We start from the raw sequence: 8,689 nt of genomic DNA on the forward strand, positions 1-8,689 counted from the left end.
AGATAGCTCAAACTGTATTTTCTGACTGTAACAAGACAACCCACTGGCTGATTTTCTTCACATATCAACCGGATCCAAGTTAGCTTGTATTAAGCTATTTTTAATTGACAATACACTTGAAAATAACAAGCAGGGGAATCACCTTAAGTTATCAAGACCCCAAGCAGTTCAACTTTCTCTTTTTCAATCTACTGCATAGAAGAAAAAGTGAAGAGAACATGCATTGATTCTGTATACTTCTCACAGATAGAGGTCACTAATGGACTGAATCTGAATCACTGTGGCAGAAACCACAAAGTTATATGAAGGTAATCCAATGAAAAAATAAATTCATTTTTACATTAAGAGCAGGGAGTACATTGGTAACTAAGAATCTGCCCTTCTTAAAACCAAAACTTTTATTTTTAGAGGAACAATTTCCTTTATTTGGAAGGTGCAGCAGAAGAAAACCCCACTACTGTTCTTGAACGCTGGCTTCTTTCTTTCCTACATTCCTATTTACCTATGCTTTCTGACATTTGTAAATATATCTGTATTCCTGATTCTTGCCTGAAATTGTAGTCTGTGGCATGCATTTTCATCATGAGTACAGATGAAGTTGTCTGCTGCAGATAAGACTATTTCTGTATCAAACACTTCTGCCGACCAGGATGTGGTCATGCTTTACAGAAAGAATTCAGATTAAAATTGCAGAGTGAAAGCCAAAAGTAGATAAAAATAATATTTCACAATCATTCTGCCTCTCCCACTTGTATACATTCCAACAAATTCTTTAAGTGCTGGATTTCCATAAACTGTCCACAGTATTTTGACTGGAGACCAGATTGGAAGCAAAATATTATATAAACTAGATAGACAGACAGACAGAAGTACACTGATTTATAGTCTTCTAGGATGTAGCTTCCTCTCTTTCATAACTACATTTATTATTTTAAAAATCATACTTTTGCTAGGTTTATATAAAATATATAAAAGTACAATGCTAGGCCTCATTAAGGTATCACAGGAAATTTGGGAAGTTGGTGGACTCAAAATAGGCTTTATGGCATTCCTTGAGTAGTACAGTAGTGGGAGAAATTGAAATAAAAAACCCAGATCACAAAAGGAAGGTATGAAAGGCTCAATAAGCAAGAAGAAAGAGCTTTAGGAGCCAGAGATAGAATCTTACAAGCCAAATGTACATTAAAATAATGACCTCACATCTGAACATTTAAAAAAATAGTTACACAATAGTAATATTTTTGACTTTTTTAATAAAATCAAATAAGTTACAATTATAAAAGAAAGGCCACCACTTCTGAAGGATTGCCATTGAAGTTTTATTTCTGCTGAGCCTAAGATTATCTGCTACTGAATTGTCTTCTAAATTACCAGAACCCATCATATTCTTTTGCTGTAAATGTCAAGGATGTGTAGCTTGCATTAAAAAAAAATACCTAGTACACTCAGCTATATTTGACAAACTACACATAATTTGATCAAGGACCTGTTTTTTCTCCAGATGGATTCCCAAATAACTCTGCAGAGAGGGATTCCCCACACACACCTTTCAGGAAATAAATCTATGAATGAACTGAGGTCTTTCTTTTATCAAGGCATTTTTGAAGACTGTCAGGTTCTGTTGCCTGCAGAAGATTAACTTTCTGCTCTAAATTGGCTTGATTGGTTTATAAGAACAGGAGAGCTAAAAGGCAGTAAATAAACTTCTGGAATATGAATGTATGCAAGAGGGGAAAAACCCAACAGATGTTTTTTCCATACATTAAAATGCCCCCTTTCTAACCCAAACCAAAGCAAAATAACCATTAAAAAAGTGTGCGTTGTGTGAGTAAGGGGTGGGGAGAATCAGCCACTACAGAAATCTAATCAGCACTTTCTATATGCAAGCAAAGGATTTTGCATGGATTTGTGCTTTGGAGTTCATTAGCTTATTGTGAGCCTTAAAACACATTTCCTCCATTAAAATTAATTAAAAGCTCCTGTTGACTGATTCTCTATTCCAAAGAAGAAAGTTGATAGCTTCTCCCTTAGTTTTCAGCTGGCATTTTATTTAATGTATAGCTTTCACATTCTGCAGAGCTTTTTTTTTTCCAGCTGTTTCCTTCAAATGTCCCTTTTGCCTCTTAGCTTGATCAAAGTGATCAGCTCTGACCATGTACATGGAATTATTCTGCTGTGCATTTGATAGACCTGAAATGCCATTTTTGCCTCCTCCTCCCTCCTCCAAGCCCCCAATACTGTCTTTATTAATGAGAATCTGAAGAATACCAAGGCGATTTACAAATCGTTCCTGCATCCCTTTTCATTGGAATCTCATAAAGCCTGTCAGTTTTGAAGCCTAGATCTCTTCTTAGGGCTTGAAACTATTCCATTTGTTCCTTCCTTGCAACTTCTCCCTCTCTCCCACCCACCACCCACCATCATCATTCTGGGAAATATTCCCAGCCATTCAAGATGCACAGCCTTGGAGCCTAGTATCACAAGTTGTGGGGTGGTAAATGGCCCAGGGAAATAAAAAAAAAAGGGGGGGGAGAATTTAGCAAGCATGCTTCTACCTACATCCACCTGGGTTCTCACATTCTGGTTAAGAAAAACAGGGAATTAGTCTAGCTTCGAATGGCCGCCAGTTCTTCCAGTTGTCAGACAACTGGTTCTGCCTACGTGTAAGGTCACTCTTTCACACACGCAAAAACGTCTTTTCTGATGAAACGAAGCGGTAATCTTGTGCCCACCAGCCATTCGTTCACTAGGGGGCTGGGAGGATGGGGGGGGGGCGCTCTGTTGTAAATAGTCTGGCGAAAGAATCAACCTGCCTGAAGTGAAGGAGAAATCGCTGAAAGGAGAAGACAGAAGAGACACTCAACTCTACCTGGCAGGTCTGGGTTTAAGAGTCCACCTCCGATTCCGATGCTTATATAATCCCCCGGGCGCTTGTGGCCGAGCAGCACAGAGCAAACTTTGGCAGCAGCCGCGGGTTTCTTTCGGGCTACCTTGTGCAGGAGGATCGACTGCAGCTTAGAAAAACAGGCAGGATCCCGACCTCGGCGCCCTAATCTCCTCCTCCTCCTCCTCTTCTTCTTGTTCTCCCCCGAGGGCTGGTGGCGCTTGCCTCCGGTGCCGCTGCGGCCAGCTCCGGCTCTGCGGAGCGCTTCCTTTCCTTTTCTTCGCCTCGCTCTCTTACGAGGCAGCGACCACATCCTCCCCCTTTCTCCTCCAACGCGAAGCCTGGGACTCCAGCATCCCCAAGAATGCCCGGGCAGGCGCAAGCACACGCGCGCGCACACGCCTCTTTTCCCACCTCCCGGTTGCGAGGGGAGGTGGGGGGGGGAAGAGGGAAGGGGGGGGAAGCAGCGGGGCGCGCGCGAAAGAGGCGTCGAATCTCCCCTTCACCCCCACCCCAACAAAGTCCAGGCAAAAGGAAAAGAGACGCCGAGAGGAGGCGCGAGGCTGCCGCGGAGCTTTTTTTTCTCCGGGTCTTCGGAGATCGGATCACCCAAGTAAGCGGAGACCCTGAGCAAATCACGAGAAGCGCCGGGCACTTTGCAAAGGCGTGTGGCGCGGGAAGCGTGTCTGAGGAAACCCTCCCCCCTCTTTTTCGCAAAAGTCTCGGAGCCCGCCCTGGGAGAGCGGCTCCTTCGCAGGTTGATCTTCGGCGTAATGAGGTCCCGGATCCGACTATTCCCAGCTAATGGAAGCTGCGCCCTCCCCCTTTTTCTCGCTTGATACCCCGGGGAGATGTTTACAGTAATGAATTCAGCTGATAGCCATCTCGCGCTCTCCGCCTCTCGCTCTCCTGGAGTCCCTCCCACGTTTCTAGTGTAAAGAATGCATGTCGGAAGGCAGGGCCGTAACCTGAAAGCTTTCCAAGAGGTTTAAGATCCTTTAAAAAAAAAAAGAAGAAGAATGAACAAAAGTACCTATAACCCACCCTTCGCCAAAAAAAAAAAAAAAAAAAACAACCTCCTTCATTCCATAGAGGCGTTTCTGGCCGGATTAGTTTCTCTCCGCCCATTTTATTCATTTTTATTTTGTGGTAGGCTCATTTTTCAGATAGAATACGGGAGGCAGCATTGAGTAGTATCTCAGAGCTTTTTTGCCTTTTAACTTCTCGGCTTTGCCCCTTATTTGCGGACGGGAGCGCCGTCGAGTGCGCGCTTGCCTATGGTAAGGGCTTTAATTGACCCAACCGAGATTCCTTGGCGAAAGAAAGGGCCTTCCACCTGCACAGAAAATCTTGGCTGAAGAGAACCTAGAAGTTTCTTGGTGTTGTTAACGTTTTAAAATCACCTCACCTCCCGAAATGCAAGTCACTACCAGTTAATTTTACCATAATTTTGATAGACCAGGAAGGAATTGAAACTTCACTTCTTTAAGACTATACTTTGAAAGAGGGGATTTGCAGCCAGTAGGGTAAAACCACATTAGAGTAATTACGGTAGAGAAATTGGGGAAAAGAATCACGACCAAAGGGAATTTGTACTCTGAGGAGCCTATGGTTCTCTCCTCTCCACTTCTCTGAATTTATTTAGCAAAATGAAATCAGGGAATAGACTGATAGGTCCTTAGAGGGACAGAAATCTCTTTTGTGTTATCTCCAGGAAACCAAATATATATTATCTCTACATGTCACTCTTGAGCCTAACAATAGCAAAAAAAATATCCTATGATAGTATCATATCCTAAATGATACTGTTTTGAGTAAACCTGTAAACCAGTGGGGGAGGAAGAGGAGGAGAGACAGGTTTTCAATCAACAACTACTCTCTAAATAGAAAAATGAATACATTCTCACAATTTTAAAGCTATAGTGCTAATGCAGGCAGAAGAGAGGTGTACCTGCTAGATCTTGCTGTTTAAAATATATGTTATCCAGATTGCATGCTTTACATTATTTTTAGTGCCAGGGGTAGTGGAAAATCAAAGGGGGGGGAACTGATCGATGTCATGTGTCTGAACTTTTGGAGAAATTTTATTTAAGCATTGGAAGGCCCACACTATTTTTTCTATTCCTTTTCTCTTCACCTCTATCATTTAGCCTTCTAATGTGGTGGACCTACGGAAGCTTGGGATATATTATGTGCATTTTTTCCCATAATTTGGCAATTGCAATGTCAAACTAACAATCAGAACAAGTGGAAATGTCTATCACAGAATCAACCCTACAGCAATTCTCAAATATTCAAATATTAGGTGTTAGCTAACATAAGAATTCCATGGAAGAGAATTCTGTTAAGTATACTAGAACTTACTTTAAGGAGAGGATGCAAGCAACTCAAACCAAGAGACAGCACTGCAGCAGGCCTAGACCAGTCAAACATCTTTATTGTGACAAGCCATTTCTTCCCTGCTGATTTATATCATCATTGTAACATCATTGTGGCTGTATAACTGTGTATTCATTATTCTTAGATCAGTGCAGCAATGGTTGAATGACACCATATATCATTAGTGAGGAAATGGCCAATGCTGTCTAAACAGAAGACTTACACTGGGACTAAAAGATGGTTGGCAATATTTTCACTTGTCTTTCTCCTTCTTGTAGGTGTTCACACCATTCTTCTCAGTGCCTCCCCCATCACCCAGGTCAACACAGCAAACTAAGTCAGAGGATACTTTCAGTCTGTTAGTAATGTGGCCTAAGAAAAAATGTAGAGATAGAGGCTAAGAGAAGATGGCTGGCCAACTCACCGATGGCCATTTGCAGAGTTAGCCAGGCAGTTACAATGACAGTATCTTCACTCTAGGCTAATAAAATGTGATCACCATGTGGGCCAGGAGTAGCTAGTATTTTGTGGGCCTAAGCAGGGAGCTTGCTATAGACCCAATTTGCTTCAGGACTTATATGGACTAGCAGTTCAAGCCTCTGACCTGCACTAGACTGGGAAAGGCTTTCTAATACTATAACACCTACATTAAAAAAAATCCCACAGCCAGGCTTGGAACAGCTTCTGGGGCCAGACACGATCACTAATACTGGCCGCCTGCCCCAACAAGTAGTTCTCGGAGTGCCAGAGAGGTTCTGTTGCCTTCACCAGTTTAGAGGAATCCCCGCCCCCCTCGAGGGTCCGACCCACCTCTTGGAAATACGAAATAGCTGGTGCGCTGCCGAGCCCGGGAGAGGGAGAGGGAGGTTCGGCGAGCTGCTACACCCAGCTCTGTCACTGGGAGAGCCTGGAGTTTAGCGAATGGAGCCGCCCCGACTCCGTTCTACAATACGAGCTTGCTCGTTGAGAGCTGCCACCGAATCGAGGCTCGAATTGCGGTCTGTTAGTTCGCAGGACCTCGGAAACGTGAAAGACTGGAGGGCTGGAAGGGGTTAATCGCCGCCCTGGAGCACGGCACCTCTCTTTTGCGGAGGGGAAAAAAAGATAATTCGCGAGACACAAGAGTGACTGATGGGGGAAAATAAAGGGGTTTATTTTCTTCAGCAGGGTATTGGAATGATAAAAAGGAGCTAATTAGGTAAAAGGGTCCCATAAGGATTGAAGCACTCTTGTTTTCCAATTGATTGATTCTTCCCCCTTGTTTGTAATGTCTTTGTTTCTTTACACATGGGATAAGGGAGGGGGAGAAAGAGGGAGGGAGACATCCCCCCCTCCCACCAGTAGTCCTCCTCTCTCTGAGTCAATGCTTTTTGCTTGCCTGCAAAAATCCTTTTAAACTCACCCAAGCTGCTCCGCGACTGGGTACAGCCAGGTTTCAGCGGCGCAACCAACAAGCGTATAACAGATACACCCCTTTCCCTTCCTTCGCTAAAAGCGCGGCCGTTTAGGAATAGAAAACACAGTTCAGCTAGCGACACACGCCAGGATCCACTTGTCGTGGATCTTTTGGAGGGAAGAAAACAAGAATTTTTGAGTGAGAAAACCGATCCTCTCCATGCCGGCGTGTGGCGTGTTTTCAATGTGCCGAACTGCCCCTACCGAACTGAACCTGCCATGCTGAAAATCAAATTGGCAGTGACGTAAAAAAAAAAAAACCGGGGAGTGAGTGGTTTCAAGAACATCACAGCACCATCATCCCGCTCCTATTACTGGGTGGACTAGTCCTCGATTTTGCTAGGCGCTCTCGAGAACCTAATCTCCTTCCCGCGGTCTTTCCTCCAACCGCAACTTTAAACTTTGGCGAAACGCGTTCCATTAAGTTCTTGGCTTATCCATTTCTGGATCGCTCGCTCGTTCTTTCTTTTAGCGGTTGGGCGAAAAGGAAGCCCTGCAAGGGAGAGACTTTTTTTTTTTTTTTTTAAGGAGGCCGTTTTACCTGTGGAGAAGACGGTCGCGCGGCTGGTCTGCAGTTGGATCTCACCCAAACCCCACTGGGTCAGGAAGGTGGAGAGCGAAGCAGCTCAGTCCCGGCATTGTACTGGTTTAAGGATCACCGCCAAGGTCTGGCTTGGTTCCATAGCTGGCAAGAGCCAAGCTCGTCCTCATAATCACACACCGCTCCGAGCGAGCGTGAGAAGACGATTCCCCGGAGATGCTCACCCGGGCGTTCAATCGCAGCGCCCCGCGACGCCAAGTCCGGCCGGTTACGCTTTGAAATCTTCTGCTCCCTCGTCCTCACCCCCCTAACAGCAGATTTCTCCGGAGAGGATCGAGGTCGGGGGCCTAAAGCAAAACGCAGTTGAACGTCTTTCCCAAACGAGCCGGAAAGCGAGAGTAGCTGCCACAGCAGCAGCAGCCACACGCCGCGTCGCCTGCCTCGAACGCGCAGCGCCTTCCTCGAAACTCCGCCGTCTAGCAAAGAGCGGGAGGCAGCAACCGGCCGCTTAACCCTTTGCGGGCGCGACGCTAAAGGAAGAGCGGAGCCGTTTTCCAACGTTCCTCCTGCCGGGGGACGGGGTTTTGTTATGACTGGCCCCACCGTGTCTGGAGACAGGCAGGCTTGCTCGAGGAAGCGGCACACACACGCACGCAACACGCTAAGAGGGGGGGGGAGGCGTGGGGAGGAGGGAAGTAAAGCCCCACCCCGGGCAGAATTGCTTTGCGGATTAGCCGTCCCTTCTTCGAAAGGAAGGAAGGAAGGAATGAACGGCAAGAGCCAAACTGTGTCTTAACTCGGGAGGGGAGGAGGGGGGAGATCGAGTGACATCACGATTTAATGAACCTTCCCACCTGCTCAATTTTTCGCCCCACTATTTTTCACGCGGGCGGTTGGGCACCCGGTGAAAGAAAATAGTTCCGATCATTTTCCGGGACTAGTTTACTCCCCCCCAAAAATCATTGCAGCGCGCGCCAAAAGAGTTTTGCGAAGGCGTTTTAGCTCAAAGGTCTCCCTTTCTCTCTTCTAATAGACCTAAGAGGAAACAAAGTTTTACTTGAATCTCCTCGATCTGCTTCGCTGTTCGGAGATGGGATGCGAATTAAGAATGGATCGTCGGGTCGAGTACACCTTGGAACCCCCTTTGGTGGCCTTATCTCGTTCCTACTTCACATTTCCTACAGCCTCATATCTATCCCTCCATTTATAGAGCAACTATTGTTTTCTTGCTTAATCCAGTTCCAAACCATAATTGTTAAGCTTCTTGCATCCTGCCTCACCCCCCCCCTCCACCCCATTTCTGGTCAGTCTCTGCACATACTGTACGGCCACGTTAGCTTTGACGTGCCAGTAGTTTAGGAGGTGTGTGTGTGGGGGGGGGGGGGGAGAAATGCATTTACATCACAATGCTCCAAATTACAATACACTTC

General features: G+C 45.7%; 1 protein-coding gene across 3 annotated transcripts in view; it reads right to left on the reverse strand.

Moving 5' to 3' along the window:
• The window catches only part of FLRT2 (fibronectin leucine rich transmembrane protein 2), a 93,934-nt gene extending 85,898 nt beyond the window's left edge, over positions 1–8,036 (reverse strand). The window contains exon 1 of one of the 3 annotated variants that reach the window (XM_034418271.3): positions 7,260–8,036. The gene's annotated coding sequence lies outside the window, so the exon portion shown is untranslated. Of the gene's footprint in view, positions 1–2,869; positions 7,191–7,259 lie in introns of those variants that run through there. The other 2 variants (XM_034418270.3, XM_087873213.1) reach the window with 2 other exon arrangements.
• Positions 8,037–8,689: the final 653 nt, after the last annotated feature.

This window comes from Pantherophis guttatus, chromosome 1 (genome assembly GCF_059756535.1).
Source record: "Pantherophis guttatus breed Tessera chromosome 1, ASM5975653v1, whole genome shotgun sequence".
NCBI classification, from domain to species: domain Eukaryota; kingdom Metazoa; phylum Chordata; class Lepidosauria; order Squamata; family Colubridae; genus Pantherophis; species Pantherophis guttatus.